We start from the raw sequence: 7,285 nt of genomic DNA, 5'->3' as shown, positions 1-7,285 counted from the left end.
GAAAAATGTCCTAATACACTTCAAGAAGTTTAGGTTATGATATGAATTCCATATGCATCAGTAGTGGAGAGTTTTATGTATTTCATGTTATGTACACGCCTAGACATATGCTATGTTGTTAGAATAATCAGTAGATTTCAATCCAATTCTAGATATGATCATTGAACTGTCGTTAAGAGTATCCTAAAGTATTTTCGGAGAATGAGGGACTATATGCTCATGTATGGTGCTAAGGATCTGATCCTTATTGGATACTAACTCTGATTTTCAAACCGATATTGATTCGAGAAAATCAACTTCGGGATCAGTGTTCATTATGAATGGAGGAACTATAGTATGGAGGAGTATAAAGTAAAGTTGTACTGCTGACTTCACCATGGAAGCGGAGTATGTAGCTGCATGTTAAGCAACAAAAGAAGCAGTATGATTGAGGAAGTTCTTGATCGATTTGGAAGTAGTTCCAAATATGCATTTGTCTGTCACCCTCTATTGTGATAACTATGAACTTCTGAGCTAACTATGAACTCTTTTTTGCTCGGGATTATCCTTTAATCTGCATGGGTGAGAGTGGCTCAACATCGTCACTCACTAAGCCTCCCATTTTAGGGATAAGACCGGGTAGATAACTGAGGACATAGTCTTACAAGATGGAATTCATTCCAACCCACTTTAGGGATAATAGATAGGTTATTCCCTTAAGTACTGACTTCTAGTCTTGAATAAGGGGTCTCGTCCGCCCTTTCTATGACTTAGAGGGACTTGGTTCATTGGTAGGACCATAAATCAATTGTTCATTAGTGTATCAGTGGGGACTTGAGCAAGATGTATTACAGGGGTAAAACGACAATTTTGACCCAGCTGTAAATACGAACAACTTGTGAAGGATCGACTTATTGATTATGGTTAAATCAAGTGGAAACAAATATATCTATAGTGAGAAGAGTGCAGCTACAAGGCTTTAGTGGAGTGACCTGGTAGTTAACGAATGTTGGTTAATTCAGAGCCAATTAATCTCGAATCGTTGGAGCTCATGATCTGTAGGTTCATTATGTTCCTTTACTAGCTCGTAAATGGATTAAACCTTAGAATAGTGTGTTGAGAGAGTTTGAAATGTTCAAATTCAAATTAAGGATTGGAATATTATATACGATATAATTAATGCTTAATTTATCAAATTAAAAAAATTTGGAAAGATGAAAATATTTTAAATTTTTATTTAAATATTACATATATGAATAAGGATTCATATTTGGATTAGGTGTTTTGTTAATTTAATATTTGATATTATATTAATTTTAAATTAATTAATTAAATTATTTATTAAAAATTATTTTAGGGAATTTTGAATTTGTGAAAAATTCAAATATAAAATTAATTTTATTAATTTGATTTTGTTTAATTAAAATTGTAAATTAAAATAAATAAATAATTGGAAAGTGGGATTATCCCACTTTTCCAATTTGATCCACCTAATCTAAGTTATTAGTGCAAAATTATATGTCAATTTGTGGTGTTTTTAATGTGCATATTATTTTTCTATAAAATTGTAAGTTTTAGTTAGATTAAGATGGCATGCAAATTCACAAATGGAAGTTCTTTGCTGTTTTTCTGAAATTTCTGCAAATTTCACTCTCTAACTCCAAAATCATTCAAAATCTCTACTTAATTTAGATTTTACCATCCAATCTAAGGCCAAGAGGATAGTAGAGAAGTCTTTGCGGTAGTCTACAACTAGCTCGTGAGTTGATAACATCAGTAGATTGGAGCAACTTGGGATTTCTTCAAAAATTGTCTTTCTAAACCCTAATTTCTAGAACAATGGTCATGCATGCTTAATCACTAAAATTGATGTAGTTAGAATACCTAAGATCCAAATTACTTTCGCATGTTGAATGTCAACACCATCACGGTTCACATCTTTTGAAAAGTGAGCAAAGTTGCTCATTCCATTGCTGCTTTAACCTCCTCTCAAAAGTTATTCTTTGATCTGGAAAGATGTTTCACGTTCTCTTTCCTCCTTGTTTGATTTGGAACTTGAGAGTATTTGGTTGTGTTGTTGCTTTGTTGTTTGTATTTTACCTAAAATAATACAACAAAAGTGAGTTTCCATGACATAAAGGTACATGTAAATAGAGCTTGGAGAGAGAGAAAATAATCATAAAAGCTAAAAATGCGTGTTTTGGCGAAAAAACGGAGGTTTTCAGATTTTCATATTCGTGACAATTTTTAAATGTCATCAAACATTTATTAATTGTCATTAATTAAACTCAATTTTTTAAAATAACAAACGGTGGTACATAATGAAAGTTTTACCAAAAAAAAAAAAAAGGAGAATAATATATAATGCTCTTTACTCCTTTTTTTTAAATTTATTTTGAGTATTTATATAAAGACCAAAAGAAAATAAGATAAGAAAACCCTAAATCCCAAACTTGTTCATCATTTTCTAGCCCTTTCTCTCCTTCACGCAAAAAGCAATCTCTAGCCCTCCACGTGTTCACCTTCAACCACACATCCTCTATCATCCTTCATCTTCATATTCTTCTCATCTTGCGTGCTCCGAACAAGATAAACACCCATGGCCAACAACCCTCTTCGTGTTAGTTCTCCTTCCAGTAATGACCAGCTGTGCACGACTTTCCCATGTGAATGGCGGCATTCTTTCTCCGGTGGTGACTAGACGGTGGCTACGATTGAATAGGGATGAATATTTTGTGTAAGACCTACAACTAAGCAACCCCCGACGTTTGGCAAGCTGAACAGACCTTGCTCATCTCTGGCAGCGACATTTTTTTCTTCTTTCAACAGGGTTAGATAAAGATCCACTCCTAATCGACATTTGATTTACGCCATCCATAAACAAAATTAGAAGATTGTTGGTATGTTGGGTTCACCCTCCACGAGGGTCACACCCTTCCCTTATTTTCCTCTTTCACCTAAAAGGAGAGATGGATATTATCATCTTTTGTGATACTTACTATCCGTCTTGATCTATTTTACCCAACGACTTCCGTAACAGAGTAATAACATAACTCAAATTCTTATTTCGTTACAACCAAACTTAATGTTCATAAAATTTATTGTACAAGTCCGGATCTAATTCAACATTCAGAAATTGATTGAATTGAGATTCACTGATACCTTCCCAAAATCCTAAGACACTTAAATTATGCAAAGAACCCAATCTTGTGGCAGATATCAATTCCAAGCAACAATCTTGAGGAAGAACAAAACAATGGATAACATATGCTGGAAAGTCCAGTGAATGATATTTCATGAAACAAGCATTTTTTTAAAACTTAATTGAAATCTTATAACAATACATGTTTTAAAACTTAATTAGAAACTCTTTACAAACGTATGAAATAAAGAATTACCTCTTAACACATGTTATTTTAATAGAAACAATAAACTTTTATAACGAAGAATCACATGAAACCTAATAAAATGCATAATAATGCATGATAAATCAATATCAAATCTATACCCGAATATCCCAAGGTGGACCAATCAACACACCTTGGTATTGAGGTGGACCAACTCAACACACTCAATCTATACTTAGTCTTTGTTAATGCGGACCAACATAGCAATTATCGTACGTGAACGCAGTGCTCATATATCTCGTCTCGAGTACTATATCCCATGGTTTGAAAACCTTTTCTCAAACTATTACTTTTCAGAATATTATATGAATAAATCAAATCAAGAGTTTATAATTAAATACATAACTCAATGCATGATGATGAAATCATATTTATTAATAACATGCATCTTTGAAACAACCTTCAATATCTTATAAACATAGTTTACTTCATCAAATATTTTTAAACATTGTTAAAATAGAATTTTTTTTTTTTTAGAAAGGGTCATTCACCGTCAATTCTCAGATTTTTCGATCCTTAGATTCTCCTGAAATTTAATAATTCCTTGATTATTCCCCGAACGGCCATAATTTAGATATCTTCAAAATTATTCTTCAACGAGAACCATTTTTTCATAAATTCCCATCAAAACCCTAACTCATTTCAACCTTAGGTTTTACCTTACACTTAGATCCTTTAATCATCTTAAAATTAGCTTCAGATTTCAAACCAACTCAAATATCCCGTAAATACCATCAAGAATAACTAATTCCTCCTAATTTTCCATTAACCCTAATCTCATCTAATCTTGGGGTTTACTTTTGTGATTTGATCCTTTAACTACTTCATTTTAACTTAGGATCCAAAATTATTCCACTTCCAAGGTCAAAGTATCTTATTGAAATCAATTAGAACTTAAATCAAGCTTAGGAACACTTTAATTAACCCTGGATTGAAATTTCGGCTTTTAATGACGGACAATATATGAGCACACTTCATCTTCAACCTCCAGCCATGCCTGATTCGGCCCCTATCTGCAACTCGACTTTCAGACCAAAATTCATCAATTTTCAGCCACTAAAAACCCAAGTAACCCTTATAAACCTTTTACCCATAATTAAAATTAACTAACCGCAAAGTTTCAACGTCCAATTTGCTCTAGAACTCCCGAAATCAGCTAAACACTCCTCGGTACCCCTGTTTTCCAGTGAGAAGTTTCATAATTTTAAAACAACAATTTGAACCTATAAGAGCTAACTAACCTCAATGAAAATTTAGAGGGACTTTAAAATTAGCTTACCTTCAAATTGGGAGCTTCAAATTAGCCTCTAACTCTACGAATTTGCCTTAAACCAAGCAGCCCCTGTTTTTCTGTCCAACACCGGCAACCCCTTTTCTTTCTTTTTCCTTGCTTCTCTGGCCACGATCCTTAGGTGCAGACCTCCTCGAGCTTCTTCTTCAACCCTCATTTAGTTTTTCTCGTTTTTTCCTCACTAAATTCCCTTAAACCAAATTCCCTTTTCTTCCCTTTTTAAAACCGGCAAACACCCAAAACACCAAATTCTAGCTTCCTCTCTGATAGCTACCCCATACTTCGAATCTCCTACATCCCTAGCTGATTAATCTTCAACCTTTTTCTAACCCAATCACAAAATTTGATGAAGACAACTCAAATTTGTCAAAAGAAAACCCATCAATTTCCCTCTTCTCTCTCTCTCGGGTTTACACCTCCTCCTTGACTTCAGCTAAGCCCAACAAGCCTAAACATTCCAAAATTACAATTGGAACCCTAATTCACCCACAAATGTACCCTTAAATTATTCGTCGAGCCTTTACAAATTCCTCTTTCCTCGAAGAAGTTGTCAACTTCAATTTCTTTGATTTTCAAGTAGATATATCGAGTTCACAAGTTTGATCTCAATCTATAAGCTTTCTAGTAGTTCCAAGAAAGGAAAGAAAGAGGGGAGAGAGTTTACAATGAGATCTAAGAAACTCTCAATACAAATGGGTTCACTTGGGGGTATTTTGTTCTATAGCCCAAGATGGCTAGGCTATGTTAGGAGTACTATAGATTAGATCTTTAACTATCAATTTGATTTCTAGGGTTTATTTTTTTCATTACCCGATCTATGTTTTCTTCTTTGAATATTATGAAATTAGAAGATAGTGGATTGAGTTCAATATAAATGTTTTCTACTCTATTAATTATGCTGGAAATTTCTCATCGTGCTTAAAACAAGGGAGCATCTACAAGTTCCTATAAAGGCAGTGGAATTTTAAGCAAGATTGTTGAAGATATTTGGTTTGACCAATACATTTTCTTTTCTCCACAACAATTTGGTGGCCCAGATTTTAGTAATCAAGTCTGTCAAAAGTAAAATCAAGCACTCCTCATGTTCTCTTTTTTCTTACTTTCTGGCCAAAATGCCTATTTCTGCAACATTTATTTGCAAAAAATAGTTGAAGCATTGTAAATAATCTTAACACTTTATGTTTGTAAATTCTTAATTATGGGTACAAATGGGATGGGACTAATTTCCCTAGATGATGACTTAATTATCAAGATATGAACTACAAAGATGATGATGTTTTTTTTTTCTTTTGCTTCTTTTTTTAATGATATATACACAATGAATGAATGTTATATCACATACAATCACAAAGATGTTTTCTTGAGCTACCGAAACCGAGCTGTTCGATTAAGCTTCGGTAAGTTTTCATTCATTTTGAGCTATTTCGAACTCAATAAAGTATGCTAGTTCAGTTTCTAACATGAGGGAAGCTTGATGTTTGGAGATTTTGACTAGCTGGAATTGATTGACCAAGGTCTATTATTGGTTTTGTGATAACGTATAGAAATACAAGTTATTATAGCCTTTTTCTTAGAATAATGAAGGAAGGAAAGAAGAGTATACATCAATCATGCTTAGAATTCATGCTAAATATCAAACTTGACTCTAAAGTATCTCAAAAGCACTCGTTGCCCGCATATCATGAGCATATTGCGCCAAAAGTATATATTTTGCAGATGACCGCAGGAGACACCGCATGCGTTGATCTTCCAAAGAACAAATAGATGATCCCATGCCTCGAGATCTCTGAAACTATATCAGTGGATCTTCTATCAAGCTTCCAAAACGTTGACCATGATTGCAGTGCTGATTCGCACCTATCGCATCAGACGTTGACAACTGATCAGGGCGAGAATCCCAACAAGGAACAGTGCGTGGCTCTATAAATAGAATCTTGACGTCAAGAAGAAGGATCATCAACAGATCATTAGAAAATTTACGATGTAGGGATTCTGTGATTTATGAGAGAGAAATCCAACTCCATTTTTTTCACTCTGATTCATCTCGGACCCTCACCGATGCAAGAGTCTGAGAGGGCCTTCTACATCCCGCTCAACTAAATCAACACCAGCAGCCTAGACATTCACCTGTTGAGAGCAAGAAATTACTACCAATTACCTCTTCATCTTATTCTTTTATCATTTTGTTGTTGTACTGCACTATAGTTTAAGAAATTATTCAGTTGTATTCAACAACTATATCTCTAACTTAATACCATCACGTCTTCATTCATCATTTCCTCTATTTTTGCTTTCATTTTAACATTTTCCATGAGTCACTAATCTCAACGGGGTAAAGGGAAGGTTAATATCATGAGCTAAGTAGAATCTGAGGAAGTTGTCCTGTTTGCTTAATGTATAGTCATTTAAATGTTGGCCTTGTTAGGGTTGATGCCCTAAATCTCGTAGGGTCTAGTAGTTTGTAAATACTTGTATGAATAAACATTATGTAATGTAATAATATGAGATATTTTCTTCACTATAGTCTTTGAAATATGAGATATTTTAGTTGCATTAACCATAAACCAATAAACTAAGATCTCTGGTTATCGATGTAACTTAAGCATAT

At 33.8% G+C, this 7,285-nt stretch overlaps 1 long non-coding RNA gene across 2 annotated transcripts; it reads right to left on the bottom strand.

Annotated features, from left to right (window-relative positions):
- Nucleotides 1–1,729: 1,729 nt before the first annotated feature.
- On the bottom strand, nucleotides 1,730–5,497 carry LOC120074412 (uncharacterized). Of its 2 annotated transcripts, XR_005480990.2 has the most exons (3): nucleotides 4,666–5,492; nucleotides 4,498–4,562; nucleotides 1,730–2,079 (listed from the first exon to the last, which is right to left on the bottom strand). It is a non-coding gene; the product is annotated as an uncharacterized LOC120074412 (long non-coding RNA). The 2 variants fall into 2 exon arrangements; XR_016528331.1 differs by lacking the exon at nucleotides 1,730–2,079 and having other exon boundaries at nucleotides 2,335–4,562; nucleotides 4,666–5,497.
- Between the last annotated feature and the right edge of the window lie 1,788 nt (nucleotides 5,498–7,285).

This window comes from Benincasa hispida, chromosome 3 (genome assembly GCF_027475165.1).
Source record: "Benincasa hispida cultivar pf3 chromosome 3, pf3_genome.v1.1, whole genome shotgun sequence".
NCBI classification, from domain to species: Eukaryota; Viridiplantae; Streptophyta; class Magnoliopsida; order Cucurbitales; family Cucurbitaceae; genus Benincasa; species Benincasa hispida.
This window is presented reverse-complemented; position numbering and strand designations above follow the sequence as displayed.